Below are 23,057 nucleotides of genomic sequence, written 5' to 3' on the forward strand. Positions count from 1 at the left end.
TTATTTCCTCTGTGTACTGCTGAGTGAGCAGCTCAGGACCTTCACTACCGTCCTGATCCCTTCCACAGAGCCGGAGCGTTCAGAAACCACCGCTTTACTGAACGAAGTTAAAGTCTGACCCTGAATCGAGCTGTAACGAGCTACATGCAGTCCGATTATTCGATATACGATCATGTGGGTGCACGACGATGCACGAAGCAGCGGTCATGCAGCTGCAGACGACATGTTTCTGTGAATCAGGTCTCCTACGCTCACCAGCAGCCCGATGCATTTCTATAAATACACTAAATGAAAACAGAAAGCTGTTTAGTCATCGGGGCCGCGACAGCATAGCAACCGTATCCATCACTGCCTGACGAGAGCTCAGATGTCAAAACAGCAGGGTTGAACGTGCGGTGACGTTAGCGTTAGCACTGGAAAAAGCAGGACGTGATGACAGAACCTTGGTCCGATTATTCTGCATTGTAAACCGGGAACAAACCGAACTACTAACCTTCAGACTAAACTCATTTTATTGTTGTACTAAATCAACGATCGCTACCGCAGGCTGATCCTAAACGATCATCTTTTCGGAAAGTCCTGCAGAGCGTCAGTGCACTCTCAGTGCAGGTCCCAAGCCCAGATAAAATAAGGATAAAATGCTAGCACACCAGTGCCGAGATTCTGAACTCTCGGTTCGAAACTCGACGTTGCCACCGGTCGGCTGGGTGGCATCTAGCGGGCATAATTGGCAGTGCCTGCAGCAGACACGTTTCTGCTAGGGCGGGATGACCGGATGACCGCTGTGTAAGGACCCTGATTAGCAGATCAGCAGAGATGAGCAGCAAATATACCATCCTTGAATGCAATCAGGGACCCCCAGCAGCGGAAGACTAGATTGACTATGCTAAATTACTATTAAAATACTATTTTTTTAAATCAGTACGTTGTTTTATGTATTTTATGTATTTACATTTTGTACTATTTAGTTATAAAAGCCTAACCAGGGACTGGGGCTGCAAATTAGCTTATGCTAGAAGCCTTTTATACAATACATCTGGTGCATTTTATGTAACTATGTTTATTTGTTTGGTCCCTGTTAAATAAACTATTAAAATAAATAAATAAATAAATAAATAGGGAGGAAAATGGGAAAAAAAATGCATGAATAAATAGAAAAAAAAGATAAAATAAGGAGGCTGCCTCAGATCCCTTCTAACTTACACCACACAGCTTTCAATTCATTTTTCATCCTGTGAGTTCTGACCATGCTTTAATCTGACAGGCAGATCAGGAAAGAACCGACTTCACCGGGGACGTTAATGATTCACCAATTACCAACGAAAAGCCGTTGTGCACGACGCATTCGGGTGAAATGCTAACTGTGGATATTCAGATTGATAAAGGAACTGCACGTCTCTCTCTCGGCATGTAGAGAAAGCTGGTGTTGTACAGAGTCCTGATTTTACAGCATCACAGCAGACGTTTAACACAACACCGATAGAACACTGAATTATTACATGATATTAATTATTAGGGATGAATATGACTAAACAGATTTCTTTTAAACATCAATAACGTCTAACCATCACCTTGAAAAAACGTGGAATAAAACGTTATGTTTTCTCTATATATATACAGTATATATACAGTGGGGGAAATAAGTATTTGATCCCCTTACAAAGACTTGAACAGTATAAATTTTATGGAAGGTTTATTTTAACAGAGAGAGACAGAATATCAACAAAAAATCCAGAAAAAAAACATTAAATAAAAGTTATAAATTAATTTGTATTTAATTAAGGGAAATAAGTATTTGATCCCCTACCAACCAGCAAGAATTCTGACCCCCACATACCGGTTATGTGCCCATGAGGCGCACAAATTAGTCCTGTCCCTGTATAAAAGACTCCTGTCACAGAATCAGTTTCTTCCGTTCAAATCTCTCCACCACCATGGGCAAGACCAAAGAGCTTTCAAAGGACGTCAGGGACAAGATTGTAGACCTGCACAAGGCTGGAATGGGCTACAAGACCATCAGCAAGAAGCTTGGTGAGAAAGAGACCACTGTTGGTGCGATCATTCGAAAATGGAAGAAATACAAGATCACAGTCAATCACCCTCACTCTGGAGCTCCATGCAAGATCTCACCTGGTGGGGTAAGAATGATTCTGAGAAAGGTGAGGTCAGTCCAGAATTACACGGGAGGAGCTTGTCAATGATCTCAAGATATTTGTGTTCCGCTGCTGGTGGATCCCTGATTGCAGGTGAGGAGGGTATATTGCCGCTCACGCCTCCTCCGACCCGCGCGCAGCCCTTAGCAGAACGCTTTTTCACCCATGCACCCTGCACAGGCGCCTCTATCTGCCAGTCAGGGTCCTTACACAGCATTTAAAGACCCAATCGACAAAGTCCGGCCATCCCGCCCTAGCAGAACCGTGTCTGCTGCAGGCACTGCCGATTATGCCTGCTAGATGGCGCCCAGCCGACTCTCGGCGCTGGTGTGCTAGCACCACGTTTCTTTTTTCCCCCATAATGTGATGAAGCTACAGGCAGGTTACGAACTGCACAGCTATCACGGCATTAAATAAGCAGAACAAAAAGCCCGTCAGTCATCTTCATCCTGATAAACTTTCATGTTTTGTTGACAAACAATAAATACACTATATGGCCATGGTATCTGGACACCTGAGCGTAAGCCTGTTGAGCTTGTTGGACGCCCCGTTTCAAAAACAAATGCTATTACAATACTGAATTATTAATTGATCATTTTTGTTATTTTTGGTTAAAAATCAAGACGACTAAGCAGATTTCTTTTAAACAATCGAACTTAAAACGAAAGGAATACAACCAGTTCATCTGAACGCTCCTCTGCGAGGTTTAAATTCAGGCCACATAAAAAACACACACACACACACACGAGGTCCTACATGAAAGCCACAATCTTAAAAAAGCTTTTCACTGCAGCGGCAGTGAGGTAATTGTGACCCGTTTGTAAGGAACTGCTCTGTGTTTCTGTACGTGGGTGTGAACGATGAAAATATCACCGCCGCTGCTACAGCGAGATGAACAAACGCAGGTCATCCTTTAGTAGTTCTGACTCAGACGAGGGTGGGAAGTTATTCTGTCCTAAGGGGCCACGTGAGAAACTGGGACTGTTGTGGAGGGTCGGACCAACAGGCTGAACTTCATTTCATTCAGCTCAATATTAATTTAATCTAATTATAATCGTCTGGTTTTTATAAGCTGTTAGAATTAGGAGATGGAAATGTTTTGTTTGTTGTCTGATCACCTCATTTCCTGTTTTTCAGGTTTGTTTTTTTGTTCGGTTAGAGAAATCAAGTCCGTGTTGGGCTTGAGTGCCACGTCTTGTTGAAAACTCTATATTCTGGGCGCTCGGGTGGCCCACACAGACAATGATTGGCTGATCCGAATACAGGAGTGCTGCAGTTATGACTGATGGATGGATGGATGGATGGATGGATGGATAGATACTTCATTGATCCAGAAGGAAATTAATTAAAGCCCCAGTAGCATAATACAACAAATAATTAACAGTACAAAACAAAAGCAAACAGAAAAACTGAGTAGTTCTTCTATTATACATAAAATGAATAACTGATAAATGTAATGGATGGTGGACGGGGGATAACAGAGATCAGTGAGAGACACTCCGTGCATGATACGGATCTCTATATGAACCCTCCTGGTGCAGGTGAAAAGAAGTGGTCGGCTACTGAACGTGTCCGAGGGGGCGTAAGTTAGTCACGACCCTCCTTGGTCAGGAGTGGAGGTCAACATCAGTAGAGGCATCGAAATACAATCAGGGAATTGGATCCGACTAGATTTGGCGGAAAACTGGAAAAAACATTTTTAGCATTCAGCAGACGCTTTTATCCAAATTGAGGGTTAAGGGCCTTGCTCAAGGGCCCAACAGTGGCAACAGCGACCTTCTGATTACTAGTACTAGAGCTTAACCACCGAGCTACCTCTGACCAGTTGGGGACAGGCTGTACAGTTCCCCATGAGCTTTCAAAACCATGAATATGAAGCTGCCCAGAATCTGCACCAGATCAAAAGCTCATTAGCTTTAGTTTTTGAGATGCATCCTTGGAAATTTGTGCCCGTTCTGTCAGAAGAGAGTTTCTGTGGTCAGCGCTGTTGTTTGACGAGAAGACATCCCGATCCCCCCCAAGGTGTTCTGTAATGGGTGAGGTCAGGGCTCTGTCCACACTACACTCAGCAGACCACGCCTTTATGAACCTTACTTTGCACGCAGACACTCAGCCGTCCCAAAACTACGGACGAAGTTGCCGTAAAAAGTGACTTTATATACCAGTTAGCACTGGGTGTGTGTAATACATCTGAACCCTGTAATTAGGAGGGGTGACCACAGATCACCAGCTATAAAATGTAGTTGTAGGCTATGTTTTTGTTTTTATTATGTGATGAAGCTACTGGCGCTTTAAAGCTACTCTGCACAGCTATCACGGCATTAGTGACCTTAATGTGATCATACTATTAAAATCTGTGCACATTCAGTCAAAAGATGACAGCACTTGTATAGCAGGGCACCGAAAGCCTCAGTTGATGTTCCAGTTCATTATACAGGGTGGGCAATTTATATGGATACACCTAAATAAAATGGGAATGGTTGGTGATATTAACTTCCCCTGTTTGTGGCACATTAGTATATGGGAGGGGAAAACTTTTCAAGATGGGTGGTGACTATGGCGGCCATTTTGAAGTCGGCCATTTTGGATCCAACTTTAGTTTTTTCAATGGGAAGAGGGTCATGTGACACATCAAACTTATTGAGAATTTCACAAGAAAAACAATGGTGTGCTTGGTTTTAACGTGACTTTGTTCTTTCATGGGTTATTTACACCACCCATCTTGAAAAGTTCTCCCCCTCCCATATACTAATGTGCCACAAACAGGAAGTTAATATCACCAACCATTCCCATTTTATTTAGGTGTATCCATATAAATGGCCCACCCTGTAACTTGGTTTCAGCTACAGATTTGAGGATGTAAGCACTTTCCCAGATTAAGAAATAACAGTGAACTCAAAATACTTGGCAGCATCATACAGTCCCAAATTAGGTTACACTGGAAAGCCCTGAGAAGACGGTCATTTCTTTCTGATGACTAAATTGGTAAAGCAGGCCAAGTCGGGGTCTGAAAGGTTCAGGAAAGATCATTTTAATCCAGGACGGTTCAGTTTAAATCATATCAATGCACAACTCTGGTTCTTGTGGCTCCTAAAATGTTCGACGATGCTTCTTCTACTCACGGTTACATTTCCATTTGAAAGAAACAGAAAAGTGAACTTTGTCCTGTAAAAGTAAATCAAGTCCTCATTTTTAGGTCATGACCAAAACACCAAAACCACAAAAATACAATTAAAGTAAAAAGCTGGAACCAGAAAAACACCGTCGTCATTTCGCTTCATCACGAGCTGACCTGGTCCTGGTCAAAATTCAAGCAGAACCACGATCAGAGGAAAGACGTGCTGAAATAAGAGGACACGAACGTCATGAACCTCTGGCGTAAAAGAACTGGAAGAAATGTACATGTAGAAGATCTCAAGTAAAACTTGATGTACCACCTTGTGAAGATTAAAGTTGCTGTTTGTAATGACGGTAAGTCAGCGGTGAAGGACGATTCATTATTTGCGGTCAAGTCCAGACAAAAGAAACCAGACTGAGCAGTGAGCCACCAAAACCGTTTCATTAAGAAAGCAGAGCTACTGGTGATTCAGTTCTTGTGCTGCAGTTTGCAGGAGCTCTCAGTATCTGAACCCCTACAACTCAGAAATGTATTTCAATTTAGTGACGAGAGAGATAAACTCAGTTTGAAATGACAGGATTGGGTGCAAAATTGGGTAAAAAACACATCTGCATATGGCCGTTCTGGTGGCGCAGCAGTAAAGACGCACACTAGCACACCAGAGCTGGATCTCGAATACATCGTATCGACTCTCCACATGAACAACGATTGGCCTGTTGTTCAGATATGGGCGGGACTAAGCCGGATGGGGTCTCTCTCTCATGACTGGTGCAATCACGACCTCTGCTGGCTGATTGGTGGCGCCTGCACAGAGATGAGAAAAGAGTACTCTCAGGGTGCGTCTCTCCGTACACAACGCTGAGCTGCACCGCACTCGTCAAAGTGTAGGTGATAGGATGCATACGGCTGCTGCACACGTGTCGGAGGGGGCGTGGGTTAGCTTCGTTCTCCTCGATCAGAGCGGGGATCGGCATTGGTGGAGACGAAGCGTGATGCGATCGGGCAATCGGACGCGCTAAAAAGGGAGAAAATGCATCAATAAAAATAATTTAAAAAAAAAAATCCAAATATTTGATGTTTAAATTTATCAATAAACAAAAAAGATGATCTATTAAGACTAAATAGACAGCCCAACACTCTCCAACTGGCATACAGGCATTTTTTGCCAATGGAATATTTAACGTACTGGGCTAAAGATATGGAATGTTTTCTGGACTATACTGGTAATTGAATTTCAAAAATATTCTTTAAAAAATAATAAAGAGTGGCTAGGATTTTTTTATTTATCCTCTGATCACCAATTATTATACTGAGACACTGGAGAAGTTTGTATTACAAAGATTTAAGTTGGGTTTTTTTTGTTTTTTTAAATATTTTCTTTATGCATTTTCTCCCTTTTAGCGCGTCCAATTACCCGATCGCATCACGCTTCCTCTCCACCAATCCCAACCCCCGCTCTGATCGAGGAGAACGAAGCTAACCCACGCCCGCTCCGACACGTGTGCAGCAGCCGTATGCATCTTATCGCCTACGCTTTGACGAGTGCAGTGCAGCTCAGCGTCATGTACGGAGACACACACCCTGACAGCGCTCTTTTCTCATCTCTGTGCAGGCGCCATCAATCAGCCAGCAGAGGTCGTAATTGCATTAGTCATATGAGAGAGAGACCCCATCCGGCTTAGTCCCGCCCCTATTTGAACAACAGGCCAATCGTTGTTCGTGTGGCCGCTCATCCTTAGCCAGCAAGCAAAGCCAAGATTCAATACGATGTATTCGAGATCCAGCTCTGGTTCCAGCGTGTGTTTTTACCGCTGAGCCACCTGAGCGGCCTAGTTGGGGGTTCGTATACGTGTATTTACTTTCTTTTATTTATTATTCACGGCTGTATAAATGGGCGTAAACTAAGAATTGATTACAGTGTTTGGATATTGTATATGTACATAATGTTCAAGTTCAACAATGTGAAAAATTTTTTAAAAAAAAGACTAAATAGACAGTGTAAAAATTAAGTGATGTGAGCGTCTAGCAAATTCTGACTAACTTGCATGTGTTGAAATATTGTGGTCACTGATTCAGTCCTTTTTTTTGCAGCTTTTTCATAAAAACAAACGAGTTTGCAAAACGGCGAATGAAAACCCAGTGTGGTTCATCTTTATAATTCAAGAAATCAATAAAGAAATCAGAATTTGTACCTTCTACATCCAGAAGGAGGTGAAAACGGACTAAAAACCCTAGACAGGGTCTGGGCACCTCACTCCCGGAGACTAGAAATGTTTGTGTGTGTGTGTGTGTGTGGTTTGTTGTGCTCCTGGCACGTCGTCCCAGAGGAACAAAAGAAGAGGGAAAAAAACGGTCCTGAGGTAACTGGGCCGTCCAGTCGTTATGGACGCCAGATGCAGCCGGAGCTGTTCTGAATGAAAAAGTCTCCGAGTAGGAATGTGTGGGTGGAAAAGAACCAGAGCTTTTGTTTAAAGATCCCCCAGATTTAAGTCTTTTAGCAGACGGGAGGGTCAGAAAAGGGGAGAGAACCAGTCGGCGTGAAAATCTATAACGATCTGCACGTCTTCCGTACTATGTACTAAGTACAGACGCACGCATAAGAGATTTTAGCTTGTTTGGAATGCAAAGTGAAGTCTCCAGTTTTTATTTCCAGCCTGCAAAGCTTTCCGAGGGAAATAAGACCAGATCTAAACAGGCTACGTCTGCAGAGCCGCTGCATGAGCATGGCTGGTCTACAAACACGTGTTAATAATTACGGGCACACAAGCAACAAGATTTTTTTCATCTTGTTTGAATTCGCTGTCACACTTTCAAGTCAAGTCGAAGTGAACACATGAACGATTCTTCTCTAGCCCGTCGGATTTGACTGAACAAAAAACCTGATCATTTGTGCACAAGGTTACAATAAAAACCTGAAACCTCATTTTTAATCCTGCTATTTTATTCATCTGTGCTTTTTTAAACTCGGAGAAAGTGAAGGGAACCAGAGCACAGAGGTCTGGATGAATAAGCGGCGTGTCCGGCCGCCCCTCGAGCCGGTGAGAATTCGACACCGGTCTTGGCCGAGCTCAATAAAACACTTCTGGTCATTTCGGCGTCAGGCTGAAGAGTAACAGTACCGAGACTTCCTGCTGTGAAACATGTGGTCCAGTTTATCTACTCAAAGACTTTCAACCCACAGAGAGTCAAAGAGGACAAGTACCCCTCATCACCCTAACTCTACCCCCAACGGTCAATCAAGTGCCTGAAGGCTTCATTAAAAGCAAAGATTTATAACAAGGATGTAAAATAAGTTTATTATTCCTATCAACTAAAAAGTCGCTTCTGCGGTTTTATTGTCTGCTGACAACGAAACAATAAATCAGTAAATGCTTGTAAATCCCGTCCATATTTTATAGCACAGACACTGACGCTTGTGATTAAACGTGGACCAGATTTCTATTCAGAATCTGGAATTCATCAATAACCAACAAGCCGACAACGTCACAGTTTCATCTCAATGTTTTACTGATTAATAAACAGAGAACCATACTGAACGCAGCAGTGATGTAGATCAGAAAGATGAACAAACATCAGAATAAAGATTTTATACAGTCTGTAGCAAACAGGTCATTACAAGCGCTAACTAAACATGCTAATCATAAATAATAAAGATGATGGCATTAGCGTGGTTATTATAAGTGATGTCACAGTTTGAACATAAAACTTTTTATACGATGCCGCATCGGCATCGGTCGGCATCATGAATCTGACACCGGTTAATGGTCTAGATTCATGGTCCAACACCGGTCAGCTTCATGGTCTGGATTCATGGTCCAACACCGGTCAGCTTCATGGTCCAACACAGTCAGCTTAATGGTCTGGATTCATGGTCCAACACCGGTCAGCTTCATGGTCTGGATTCATGGTCCAACACAGTCAGCTTCATGGTCTGGATTCTTGGTCCGACATGGTCGGCTTCATCATCTGGATTCATGGTCCAACACCGGTCAGCTTCATGGTCTGGATTCATGGTCCAACACCGTTCAGCTTCATGGTCTGGATTCATGGTCCAACACAGTCAGCTTCATGGTCTGGATTCATGGTCCAACACCGGTCAGCTTCATGGTCTGGATTCATGGTCCAACACAGTCAGCTTCATGGTCTGGATTCATGGTCCAACACCGGTCAGCTTCATGGTCTGGATTCATGGTCCAACACAGTCAGCTTAATGGTCTAGATTCATGGTCCAACACCGGTCAGCTTCATGGTCTGGATTCATGGTCCAACACGGTCGGCTTCATCGTCTGGATTCATGGTCCGACATGGTCAGACTTCATTGCCCGATACCGGACTGTTTTATGGACAGATACACAGATATTGACCAGCTTCATACCAGCACAGCAACCAGCTTTATACACAACCAAAAGCTTTTAATCAAGAAACTGTAAGAGCTCACATGGTGCAGCAGTTTTTTTTATGCTAGCCCAGTTACCGGTCACCAGCATGGACCAGCATGGACTGGGAGATGTGCAGACACGAATGGGAGTGTCAGGTGGATGAGGAGACAATTTAGTACCGCTGTAACAGTGACTCCAATAGTCTGGTCAAGGAGCACTTGGTAGTGTAGTATGTTCCTCCAGAGTTACGACTATGTAGAGGCTTCACACAGGAAGGGTGTCACACATGTGGATGTTCTGCATGGAGCAGAAGTAGACAATCACAGACCATGCAATGAGTATTCGCTATTGGCCGCACAGTGCAATCAATCAAGCAAGACGCACAGAACATCATCCCAGTTTCGCCTTCTTAGATCCAATGCATGGAAACAGAATATTTAATATTCTCAGGTTTCCTCACCAGCATCCAGCGCTGAAACAGGCCTCAGCAGGCCGTGCTAGAAGAACATCCGACTGATTAAACCTCGCTCAGATCTCACGGCCGGTTTCGGTTTCATCGAATCACTACAAGCTGCACATACGTTTAGAATTACACACAATATTACGGTCAGCTGAATATAAGCTCGTCCGATCGCAACAAAATACGCTTTGGAGAAAATTCAACGTACGATTATAAAAAAAAAAAAAATGTGTTTTTGGTTTGGTGTTTGGCTACACAAGAGGTTCCACATCACAAACACTATTGCATGAAGTAAACAGGTCGTCTGACTGGACGCAGGAACCAGTTTTCCTTTGTGAAATTAAGTAAGCGACCCACAATTTGTTCATGATTTTTACCGCGACCCAGGCAGCACAAACGATGCATCAAACCAAATCACAGAACAAAATATACTTCATTAGTGAAAATAGTTACAATCTGGTCGCACTGTGGTTTACAAAATGTAATGTAAAGCCTCCACATGGGGGCGTGTTTACTTAATTATTATTATTTTTCTCTTCAATCCATTTTTTGGCTCGCGACCCACCCAAGACTCACAACCCTGGTTTACACTACATGGCCAAAAGTACATGGACACCCATACTAACAACTGAGATCAGTGTTTTCTGCCACACCCATTGCTAACAGTGTTTATGAAATGAATCATATGACAAATCATTTGCTTTCAGCTGTATGGAAACTCTGGGTCTGTCCGAAAACCTCGCGATCTCTCTACATAAGTGCATTTTACATCATACTTCTCTACCTGAGAAGACAGAGCGTCTAAATAATCTGCCATATGAGTTCAATGTCTTATTAAAATCCTCTCTGCTTGGGTAGCAAGGCAGCTCACTAGGTTTTCAGACAGACCGTTCAGAATTGTCTTTCTCTACTCCAGCAGGAACAACAAGCTTGGTTCTGTGCAGACGACTTAACATTACGGCACATTACACGTACACTTACCAGCCAGAAACATGGACATTAAAAAGACCTTAAAAATAAACCGGAGCATACGTACGGAGCCTCGCCTTTTTGACTTACATCTGCCAGTATGAACTCAGCCTGGACGCGCGCACCGAAATGGCAGACTCAGAAACAGAAGTGGAAAATGCAGTTCCTCAGGAGGGATTTTTTTCTATTCATTTATTCTCAGGAAAACTCGTTTTACAGGTTTTTTACTTGGTCGATGCAACACGCACGACTTGTTTGTACAAGGGGCTCTGAGGGAGAAACGCTCTGTCTCAACAGGTCTCGCGAAGGCAGAGAGTATCCAGACTACAGGTCTCGTCTTCTCTTCATACCGAAGCCGTTTCTCTGACCGCGCACCGACGCTGACAGTTCCGATACCCACGTCAGCGACTGTGGCTTCACGCTTCCTCATTTTCACTCTGTCGGCCTCTCGTGCTGAAAACGTTGAGCCGGGTTTGGAAAGCAGATCGACAAGATGAAGATCTGCAGCTGGGATGAGTTACGACTTTTCCATTTCTTCTACGTTCTTCTAAGCAGCCACTTTTATCCAAACCAAATCACAATTAAAGCAGAATTTCATCTAGAAACGGAGCACAACAACCTGAGAGCTGAACGTTCTGCTGCCGATTTAAACTCGGAGCCTTCTGATCTATTTGTACACCTAGCCTGTGCACGTACACAAAACAGCAGTCCAAAGCTTTACTCAGTTCTCGCTCTTTAATCAAGCTACGGCTGTAGGAAGTGTCAATTTTAACAGACAGCATGAAGGAAACATTTTCATTTACATTTTCGGCATTATCCAGAGCGACTGGTTGTTAGTCAGTGGAAACACGGACTAACAACCAGCCGGGCTCCTACACAGACATGATTGGCTCATCCAATGAAGGGAGAGCCACAGGGAGAGACGGCTTGTACAGAGACGGGGGATAATGGAGATCGGTGCGCGATACGGATCTCCAACTGAACCCACCTGGTGCAGGTGAAAAGAAGCGGTCGGTAACTGCACACGGAGGGGCATGAGTTAGGTCAGGAGTGGATGTCTGAAGCAGTACTGGTAAAATTCAATCAGGTAATTGGATTTGACTAGACTGGAGGGGGAATGCTTTGGATCATCGTGTTGCTCAGATGCCCAACCGGTCAATAGAGCCACCGAGATTTGAATCCTGGATCCCCTGATCTCAGCAGCAGTGAGCTAGCGTACTTTACAGATGATTCGATCACACCAACTTGTAATAAATATTTACAACAAGAAGAATGTGTGTGACAACACACCATTAAGAGCACACAACAGAGTCTTAGAAAGTCTCAGAGACCAGGAGCATATTTACTTTATTTAAGGAGGGATCGGCCCGATGTTTGCACGAGAAAGAACTTCGACTGAGCTTGCGCGTCATCTCTAAACCACAACCGGTGCAGAACCGCACACGAGCGCACGGATAACCTGACAGAGTCCGACCTTCCTCAAAATAAACTACTACAATCAGGATTCTGGGTGACTTAAGTCGGGCTGCAGGTTTCATTTTCCCTTATTTGATCTGGTAGATCCATACACAAACTCTAGTTAGTTCAAAGTGCAGCAGCTCGAGTGCTAACTAGAACTAGAACATTTGATCATATCAGTCCTGTTCTATCATCTCTACACTGGCTGCCAGTTAAATTCCGCATTGATTACAGAATACTTTTACTAACCTATAAAGCGCTACATGGTCTGTACCACAGTATCTGAGTGAACTTATTAATCACTACAGCCCAGCGCGTCCACTTCGCTCACAAGATGCAGGGTTACTTATAGTTCCTAGAATTAAAAAGACTACAGCTGGTGGAAGAGCGTTTTCTTACAAAGCTCCACAACTCTGGAATAATCTTCCTGCCTCTGTTCGGGATTCAGACACGTCTCAATGTTTAAGTCTAGACTGAAAACATATTTATTTTCTCAGGCTTTTGATTAGTATAGACAAAGGCGCAGAGCTTGGGGGTTCTTGGTGATAGAAACTTGTGGTGATCAGGGATGTTGGGTTGCTGTCGTTCTGCTTCTCTTGTCTGATCACTCCGGTTTGGGTAGGAGAGGTGGGCGCTGATGTCCTGTGAAAGCCTTCATGACCTTGTTACCTGCTCGCTCTCCCTTTTAGTTATGCTGTAATATTTAGGGCTGCCGGAGTCTAAAACTCTCTGTAAAACTGTTTTACTCAACTAGCATTGTACATTATTAACTACATTCTCTGTTGTTTTACCCCGAGGGCATTCTGATGGAAACCTGTTTACCCGAGGTTAAGGAATGAAGTTGAGACTGCCGTGACGACGATGCTGTATCTGTTGGTCCTGGATTCTGTAAAGTTGCTTTGAGACAATGTCTATTGTAAAAAGCGCTATATAGATAAAGTTGACTTGACCTTATTAGTTGACTTGTTTTGCCTTTTTGTTTTGACTTTTCGTATTATTGTATTCCTGTCTGCCATTGTTTACTTGTTCCCTGTATTACCAACTGTACTCTGTAAGTCTGTTTATCTGTTGTCACTTTTAACTTTTTGTATAATTGCTTTACTGATTGTTTGTCGTTTATTGTTCCTTGTATTACTAATTGTTCTTTGTAAGCATCTTTGGGTTGCTGAAAAGCGCTATATAAATGTGATGTATTATTATTATTATTAGAATTAAAAAAGCTCTGGAATTACAGTCCAGTCACGGGTCTATAAGCTGAAATGCTACAGTGTGCAACATCAAAACGGCTCATTTAGATGCTTTATTATTTATTAAAAGCATCCCGCTGCCAAAAATGCTCACATGGACGACTGTAATTTGAGTGTTGAAGATGAAGGGCCCGTCAAACAAGGTCTAAAGCACTTAAGTCATTCCCTCAACAAGTCATGTTTACACGCACAGATCAGGCCACTTCCTGTATGAGCTCAGAGGCAGAATCAGTTCCCCACTGACTCAGGATCATTAAACAACCAGGAGTGACAGAATGTTTACGAAGGTCGGCGCACGGTCCGCTCTGCAGCCTGAAACCGAATATTCGGCATGAATCACGGTCCGAATTAGCAATCCAGCAGCGCAGCCCGTATATAAAGTCTCAGATGATTCGTTACGGTGATTAAGACAGGAAGGTGAGCTGGCCTGCACTGCACATGAGCTCATATTCACGCTGTTTCCTGCTGCCTGGACGTTGTTAGCATGCCGGGTCCCTGTAAAGGTGAGACGATCTGAGAAGAACTTCGCTCTGACACAAATAAATGAAATAATAAAGTATCAGACCGATGAGGCTTTTTGGCAGTAAGGAAAGTGGGGGAACTTATTGGTGTTTGAAATTCTGCCACTCAACTTTTGCTGCAGGCCAAACACACTTGCTTGGATCCAAACCCAGTGAGCGTTTTTTGGTCTCGGAGCCTGGAGACGTCCGTAGTGACTTTCCAGTCTGCCACGTCATGACATAAATAAGCAAAAACAGGCAGAGCGAGACGTTCTGAGCCCGTCTGTGGTTCCAGCAACGTTACAGGTTCTAAGTTAAACGTCTAAACAGCACCAGTTTGGACGTTGGACTTTTTAGATTTTGTGCAGTTGAAGGTTAAGGGCCTTGCTCAGTGCCAACAGTGGAAACCTGGCAGTGGTGGGGTTTGAACCGACAACCTTCTGAGGGTCAGGGTACCTTAACCACTGAGCTATCACTCGGCGGTGCCGCGGTCCGGTCAGGCATTATTGGCCGAGGAGGTGGTTGAAACAGCCTAGGTTCCGGGAGGTGCACTTGTCAGTGCGCTCTCAGTGCTGGTCCCAAGCCCAGATAAAAATGATCTTTTTTTTATGATGAGGGCATGATTAGGCACCCACGTGGCACAGCAGGATATTCCGCTAGCACACCAACACCGAGGTTCTGAACTCCTAGGTTCGAAACTTGGTGCCATCTAGTGAGCATAATTGGCAGTGCCTGCAGAAGATACGTTTCTGCTAGGGCGGGATGACCGGACTATGTGGGTGGGGTCTTCAAACGCTGTGTAACGACCCTGAACAGGAATCCAACAGCAGCGGAAGACAAACTGACTACGTTAAATTGGGAGAAAATGCAGAAATAAAATAGAAAGAAAGAAATGAAAAGAAATTTACAATGTTCTTATTCATTCATTTATTAACACATTTATTTTTAATAGAGCTTTTCTTTTTATTTAATTCTTGCCTCTTAATTTTTGTTGTATCTATAAAATCCTGTAAAAGCACTTTGAACTGCTGCTGGATGAAAGATGCTTAATAAATAAACAGTTGTTATTATTATTATTAGTAGTAAAAGTAATAGTAGTATTTGTGTTTTATCTCTAGTGCAGCTAAAAAGAGAAGAAGAAAAAACATCGGACACCAAACGTAGCTGAAACATTTAAAAATTCTTTACCAAAATAAAGGAGGAACCTCGATTTAACGGACAAAGACCAGTAGTTCAGTAATTGTCCGTGTCTCTGTTTACACGAGTGATTGGCTTTGTTTTGCAGGGAGGCTCGCTTTGTTCTCGCGCTTAGTTATGGCTTCGAAGGAGTGATAGATACTCTAAACCCCCCTGATACGATCACTGCAGGACAAGGTAAACAACATTTCTCTCCAGTAGTGCAGTGCACAGGTTTTACATGACATTTTTACCTATCTGTTTACATCGTTTATTTTACTGTTGATCATATGTGCATGTTTAACACTTTTGTGGACCTTAGTGCTGCGTTTTTGTATATCTTCGGACCCTCTAGGGACAGTGGTAGCCTAGTGTGTACAGCTCTGTCCTATCAACCGGAAGATTGGTGGTTCAAATCCAGGCTCTGCTATGCAGCCACTGTTGGGTCCTTGAGCGAGGCCCTTAACCCTGTCTGCTCCAGGGGCGCCGTACGATGGCTGACCCTGCGCTCTCACCCCAGCTTCCAAACAAGCTGGGATATGCAAAGAAAGAATTTCATTGTACTGTACATCTGTATATGTATATATGACAAATAAAGGATATCTGGCTGTTTCGGACAATCGCATTTTACAGACCAGTGCTCCGCCCTTTTAGCCGGTTAAATCGAGGTTCCTCTGTATTTCTTTTGACAGAAATGTTAATCCTTGTGGCCTCATATGTGCACCATGACTAACAGATTCCACGAGCTGAGAATAAGGTAAGAAATAAAAGCAGTGAGCAGCGAGCACCGGCGCAGCGTCTGGAAACAAACCGTCCCACTTTCTTCCCTACGCTGTAATCATGGTTTTATAAACTTGGCTTCGGCAGAACAGAGATGCCACCATAGCTGGGTAATGCCATGCTGCACGAGAACTTCCCAGACTTAGTGTTTCCACTCAGTTCCCGTGCATTTCTGCTGCACTTTCTGTGCGTCACCCGAGGCCACACAACACAGCCGAGTCGCTTGTGAGATGCAGAATTGAAAGCTTCTTTTCCTCCCTATAAAGGGACACGCCCTGCAGCGACGGTGTCGGGCTGCATCGGGCTGCTCACCACCACCAAAGGTCCTCGAGTTTAAAATGACGTTTTGCACAGTTTAAAAGCTCGGCAACATCTGGAGACTTTTTAGAATTCATCCCAATCTAGTCATATCCAATTCCCTGATCGTATTTCACATCTACTGCTGCAGACCTCCATTCACTCCTGACAGAAGAGTGCCAACCGCTTCTTTTCTCCTGCACAGGGTGGGTACATATGGGGTCGGAATTGCAGCAGTTATGAGGAATCCCTACGTCCCTCCCTCCCTCCCTCCCTCCCTCAGGGAAGCCAATTATTGTCTGTGTGGGCGCCCGGCTGGTCAAGAGTCAGCACTGGTGGAAATCAGTGCTTTACACCACTGCACCACCCAAGAACCACAAGTTGTAATTTTTAGGACTAAACCCAAAGTTAAAACAGTTTTGAGTCAAGTCGCGCTTTTTACAATGCACATTGTCTCAAAGCAGCTTTACAGAATCCAGGACCAACAGACCAAAAACCCGTATTGAGCCAGCCGAGGGCGACAGTGGCAAGGAAAAACTCTTTTAAAATTACGGGAAGAACCTTGAGAGGAACCAGACTCAGCAGGGAGCCCCGTCCTCCTCTCGGGTGGCCTGGAGGATACTTTAAATATCCTCTACTTTAAATATACTTTAAAATGATTTACTCAAATCATACAAACACACAAATTTAACTGAAAGTTATAACTAGCAAAATAATAATAATAATAATAATAATAATAGTTTGAGTTCATTATTGTTCAGTACAGTCTGAAGAAGAACTAATATTTATATTTATTTATTTATTTATTTATTTTTATCTCATGACACAGATTTTTGCCCCACATGAAACATTGCTTTAATTTTATTATTTAGTCATGAAGTGAATCCTACAGCCTGGGTAGCAGAGAACGTGATTTAAAAATGTAATATATTATACTTTTACTTTTATTTATTAATGCTTAACAGCGACGGTCCTATGATGCCTCGTTTGTTTAAGGAATTTGGCTCGTATAACAAGTCCGACAATCCAAATACGCTCATACATTCCACTCCATCAACAGCATATTTCTATACTGGTTACAGCTAAATTCATCACAGTGAATTAGCCACATTTCCTCTCACTGCTTCGTCTCATTGCCATCTTGCATCATGAGGAAAACACTTTATTCCATAATATTAGTAGTATGGTACTAAATATGTCTTACATAATTACTACATTTTTACCATCTAGATTTAGATACAGATCAAATTTTGCTCAGATGAAGGAACAGCATTTAAAGCAGCTTCTACAATGAACCAAAACATTCGTTATTTCGCTGTTCGGGCTCACTATGGCAAAGATCCAGGGTTCGAATCTCAGTGATGCTGTCGGCACCCACTGGAAGGCGAACTTGCAGCTGTGTCCGTCCCAAACCCAGATAAAATAAGGAGAACTGTGCCAAATCAGGTACATTTGCCTAGGATGAGGAAGAGGGCAGGCAAGGGCATTTTTTCAGAGGTTCTCATCTCAGCGGAGACCAAGAACCAACCGCCACCTCCACAGCTTCTTTCCCCAGGCAATCAGCTTACTAAACAAGGACTACTCCCACATCCCTCCGTTTTAATAGATGCACATGGTCTTTCACACGTGTTTCCCCACATTCTTCCCTTATACAGTTAATGCACATATGCACCTTACCTACTGTATACAATCTTTATTGCACAATCTTTCTACTTGAAGTCTGTCAGTGTACCGTACTGTACACATTCATTGCACACTCTGATGCAGTACTGTTCATGTCGCTGCTATATCGTTTATTTTATTCTGTTTATATATAATATACCTTTTCTATTTTCTTTTTAAATCTTAAAGTCTGTCAGTGTACTGTACTGCACATCTTCATTACACAATGCCTGATGCTGAACTGTTCATGTTGACCATGTTGTCCTAAATGTTCTTAGGAAGAGCTCTGAAACACCCACTGAAATCCTAGTACAGATATACCAGCGCTAGCGTATCTAGCGTACTGGTTCATTGTGGTTTATTCAGTCTTGCGTTTGTGTAGGTGTTATTCATAGTGTCTCGTTTGTGTTGAATTTGTGACTAATGTTTGTCTACGTCACCCACCAGGTAAAAAGTAACATTAACACTAACAAATTAATTTATTAAATTAAAATTAACAACTTATTGTACAAGCTTTGTTATGGGGTTACTTATAATGGTTTACACATTGTCTAGCTCATTTATTAAAGGGTATTTTATTTATTATTATTGTGATTAGGATTTTAACGTCATGTTTCACACTCTGGTTACATTCATGACAGGAACGGTAGCGCATTACACGAGGTTCATCAGTTCACAAGTTTTAAATCGAACACGGTCATGGACAATTTAGTATCTCCATTTTACCTCACTTGCATGTCTCTGGACCGTGGGAGGAAACCGGAGCACCCGGAGGAAACCCACGCGGACACGGGGAGAACATGCAAACTCCACACAGAAAGGACCCGGACCGCCCCACCTGGGGATCGAACCCTGGACCTTCTTGCTGTGAGGCGACAGCGCTACCCACCGAGCCTCCGTGCCGCCCAAAGGGTTTATTGTAAGGAAGTCTTGTAAGGAATTAAAGACGTAAGGCGAGGTGTTTCTGTATTTGATTAACGTGTTGAGTTCGTCCCATCTTGCCACTGACCGCTCGCTACCTACAGACTTTCTTGGTTGAAAATCTAGAAATAAATCTGATGCGGTAAGATTGCTAGAACCGTTCCATTCCCAGGCATGAATTCAGTTTAGTACTTAGTAATCCGTTTGTGGTGCAGTTTCATTTCTGGTTCTGTTTCCACACATGCTTAGTTGCAGGAACATACAGGAGATTTAATTAAACCCAAATACGATTTAAATACACTGTTTACATCAGCATTTTTCATCAAGTTCTCCTATTAAATCTCGTCAATGCATTTAACTTCACACATATTTTAAATGCATGAACTGAAGCGCGAATATAAACGTTATAAATAAACGTTAACCACATCTGACGTGCCTTCATATTTTCTCTCGTTTCCTTCTTCTCCTTTTTTCCCTCTTTGGTGATTCTCTTTTTCCGTAGCTCAGTCGCTACTCAGAAATGGAACAGCAAAGATGGAAGGCAGTTGGCCCTGGAACAGAACTACGAGAAGCGAGAAAAGCGAGAACGCAGGAGAGTTCAGTGCCACACGACAGTCAGATGGTGAAAGTCGTCTCTACGGCAGCGTTATTCTCACGCACAGCACCTATTTATAAACTTCTTACACTCCTGAAACCATCGTGTCTTCTCATGAACAAATCCTCAAGCTGAAACCGCCGGTGAAAGAACATTAACGAGGGTTCTGTAGAGTAGAGAACCATGAAGCTGGAAGCACTGAAGTACTGGGTGAATTTACATCAAACAAAGGTGAACAGAGGTGGCTAATATTGTTATCATCACACCAACAACGTGAATGTGGTCGCACAGCACCAACGTGACAATCTCACAATGACTGTTTCGCCTGATCACGCACATTCGTGCAAACGTAGTCAAAGTAACAAGATCGCTTCGCTGTCATTAGAGTACAGATGAAGACACTAGCACAGCGCTGCGAAGTGTTCCAGCTCGCGAGTTCACATCTCAGCAGAGCCACCAACCTGCTGACACAGTTGGCCAAGTTTAAGGGAGGGAAGGTTGTATAGGGTCTCTACATACTATCGCTGTGATATGCGATCATCGAGTGGAGGGGTGGGACAGTCACATGGGGGATACAGCTCTGTGTGGGAACTCAACACCAGCAGGTGATAACAAGCGGCCACAGTTTGAACACGTTTCAGATGGAGTGTGATTCTTCATTAGATCGGGGGTTGTGCAATTGTCGGATTCACAATTATTTGAGAATTGAAAATGACTAATTTGAGAGAACAGGGGAAAGTCCAGGAGACAAAACAAACTACAGTACATTCTGACGCTGAACTGGTTCTGCTCATGGTGTTTATGTTCATCTTGCTGTTCTATATCATTGCCACCTTGATTATGCAGCCTGCTTTTTTTTGTTAGCTGTGCTGATATGAAACCAGTGTGTTTACAGTTTGATGAGAAACTATATGCTTGTAGATGAATTACGAACTATCGCTGGTCGGTCATTGTTTAAAAGAATCTGATGCAAAATTTGTAACCCTTGTACAAACATCTCAGACATTCTGTGCACATGATAAATAAAATGACTTGACGGGACAGAGAGAGGGGGTGCAAATTGAACCCAGATCTTCAGGACTCATGTACCTATGATGCATCGTTTAGTTAAACTGGATATAATAAAAAAATACCTTAATAAATTGTCAAAAGTATAAAAGACTGAATGTGAATGTGATTATATACTGTGAATTAGATCCCAAATACTGGTACTGGATACACAAAATGCCCTACTGGTATATGGTCCAATCAACCGACATGTTTTATGTTGTGAATGTTTGAGGCTTTAACTCACATGACACTAATAATCCACTTAAACAAAAGGAACCAAACTAATTTAAAGGCACCACAATTACACCTTTAATACAAATCAGATCAGTACACCATGAATGCTTTCAAATTCACGGCAACAGTTTAGGGAAGACCCTTTCCTATTCCAACACAAGGCAAGCTGTCTAAAGACATGAAGAAAAGCTCGGTTTAAACAACACCCTGACCTCAGCTTCACTCAACAGCTTTGGAATGAACTGGAACTTCAACTGAGGCGTTTTTTGAGCAAAATCAGTGCTGGGTACAAATGACCACAGACATACTTTAAAGTCTTGTGAGATGGTCATTCTGTTTTAACTGCATTTGTTTTTGAAACGGAACATCCGACAAGCTCACGGTCAGGTGTCCAAATACTTTTGGGGGTATTGTGTCTGTTTTTATTACACATTTTTGTCATTCAGCAGACGCTTTTATTTAAAGTGTCTTACAGTACTGTGACAGTATATTGTCCAAGCAATTGAGGGTTACAACAGTGACAGCCTGGCAGTGGTAGGGCTTGAACATGCAACCTTGTGATCACTGTCTGTCCCTAGTGTACTATTATACAGTAGTAACAATGGAAATAAATACATGCCAGTCAATTAAAACCTCATCGTATGCATGTTACACGCGATACATATCGTGTAGGTTGCAAAAAATCAAGTATTGCGATATTTCAAGGACGATATTATTTTATAATATGGTGAAGCGTGGTGGTGGGAGCATTATGCATTGGATCTGCTTTTCTTCAGCTGGAACTGGGACTTTAATCAAGGTGAAAGGAATTACGAACAGTTCCAAAACTCAGTCAGTGTTGGCACAAAACCTCAAGACTTTAGAGAAATTGTACTCTCAGCACAATAGTGACCCAAAGCATAGCTCCACATCCACAAAAGAATGACCCAACCGGAGCACAGACACAGGCAATGGAAATAAATACATGCCAGTCAATTACAACTTCGTCGTATGCATGTTATACGCGATACATATCGTGTAGGTTGCAAAAAAATAGTATTGCGATATTTCAAGGACGATATTGTTTTATATCGTTGCTCTCCTGCTTCTTGGCAGCACCCAAGCCCAAATGTATCATGATATATCGTGAAAATGTGTCACATCGCGATATTTTGTCATATCACCCAAACATTCTGTGCATTATTGTGTTTCCAATTCACTGTTTTAAAATAATTTCTAAAAAGTGACGGTTTATTAGTGACTAGAATTCTTTTTTTATTCAAGAAATGGAAGCTAGTGGCTAGTCAACAGCTAACTGCTCGGCTGCAGGTTACAACCCACAAGACAAAAGCTGCAAATACAAACTAAACTAAACCAATTAAAAATTTCAGTAATTTACTAAATTCTGCAAATCTAGCAAATCTGGTAAAGTCGAACAAGTGAATAGAAAGTTATAAACAGGATTAATTTGTTTACCTACCTTGTTTTTAAAGCTCCTTGTCGAATCGATAAGCGTCTCATGAGCAGAAACAGACACGATATATTCCAAATATCGACGATTAATACAGTTTTAGTCCGAAACCGACTTTAGTTTCACATCCACTTCAGTTTCCAGCTGAAGTTTGTTTAGCTTTAATGCTAACGAGCCAAAACAATAAAACTAACATTAGCAGAGAGGCTAACCAAGTCGGCTAGCGTCCCTCACTTCAACATTCATCCTAAAGTCCACAATAAAACCTGCACGAACGTCAGAAACACGTCAAAGATTTTACTTCACTATGAAATAATGTATACAGTACGAGAACTTTGCTTTAACTCGATCTACCTCAGAATGAACCGATCAGCCGTTAATCACCGCTTTTATACTCGCTCTGTCCCCGGGGTCGCGCGCACTTCCTCGGGCTGCTCGAGCCCAGATGATGAACCGTTCCAGTCTCGCGCTCCAAGCGAGGATCGGGGTTGGCTGAAACCAACAGGGCGCGGGCGCGGGCGCGGGCGCGGGCGCGAGCACGAGAACGAGCACGAGAACGAGCACCAGTATGCTTACACGCACGACGCGCGACCCCGCGAGGAGGGAGA

At 42.9% G+C, this 23,057-nt stretch overlaps 1 protein-coding gene across 8 annotated transcripts in view; it reads right to left on the reverse strand.

The window, feature by feature from the left end:
* si:zfos-588f8.1 overlaps positions 1 to 22,515 on the reverse strand; it is an 82,992-nt gene extending 60,477 nt beyond the window's left edge. For all 8 annotated transcript variants that reach the window (XM_063013462.1, XM_063013459.1, XM_063013461.1 and 5 more), the window contains exon 1: positions 22,459 to 22,515. The gene's annotated coding sequence lies outside the window, so the exon portion shown is untranslated. The remainder of the gene's footprint in view (positions 1 to 22,458) is intronic.
* Positions 22,516 to 23,057: the final 542 nt, after the last annotated feature.

This window comes from Trichomycterus rosablanca, chromosome 17 (assembly GCF_030014385.1).
Source record: "Trichomycterus rosablanca isolate fTriRos1 chromosome 17, fTriRos1.hap1, whole genome shotgun sequence".
In the NCBI taxonomy this organism is placed as follows: domain Eukaryota; kingdom Metazoa; phylum Chordata; class Actinopteri; order Siluriformes; family Trichomycteridae; genus Trichomycterus; species Trichomycterus rosablanca.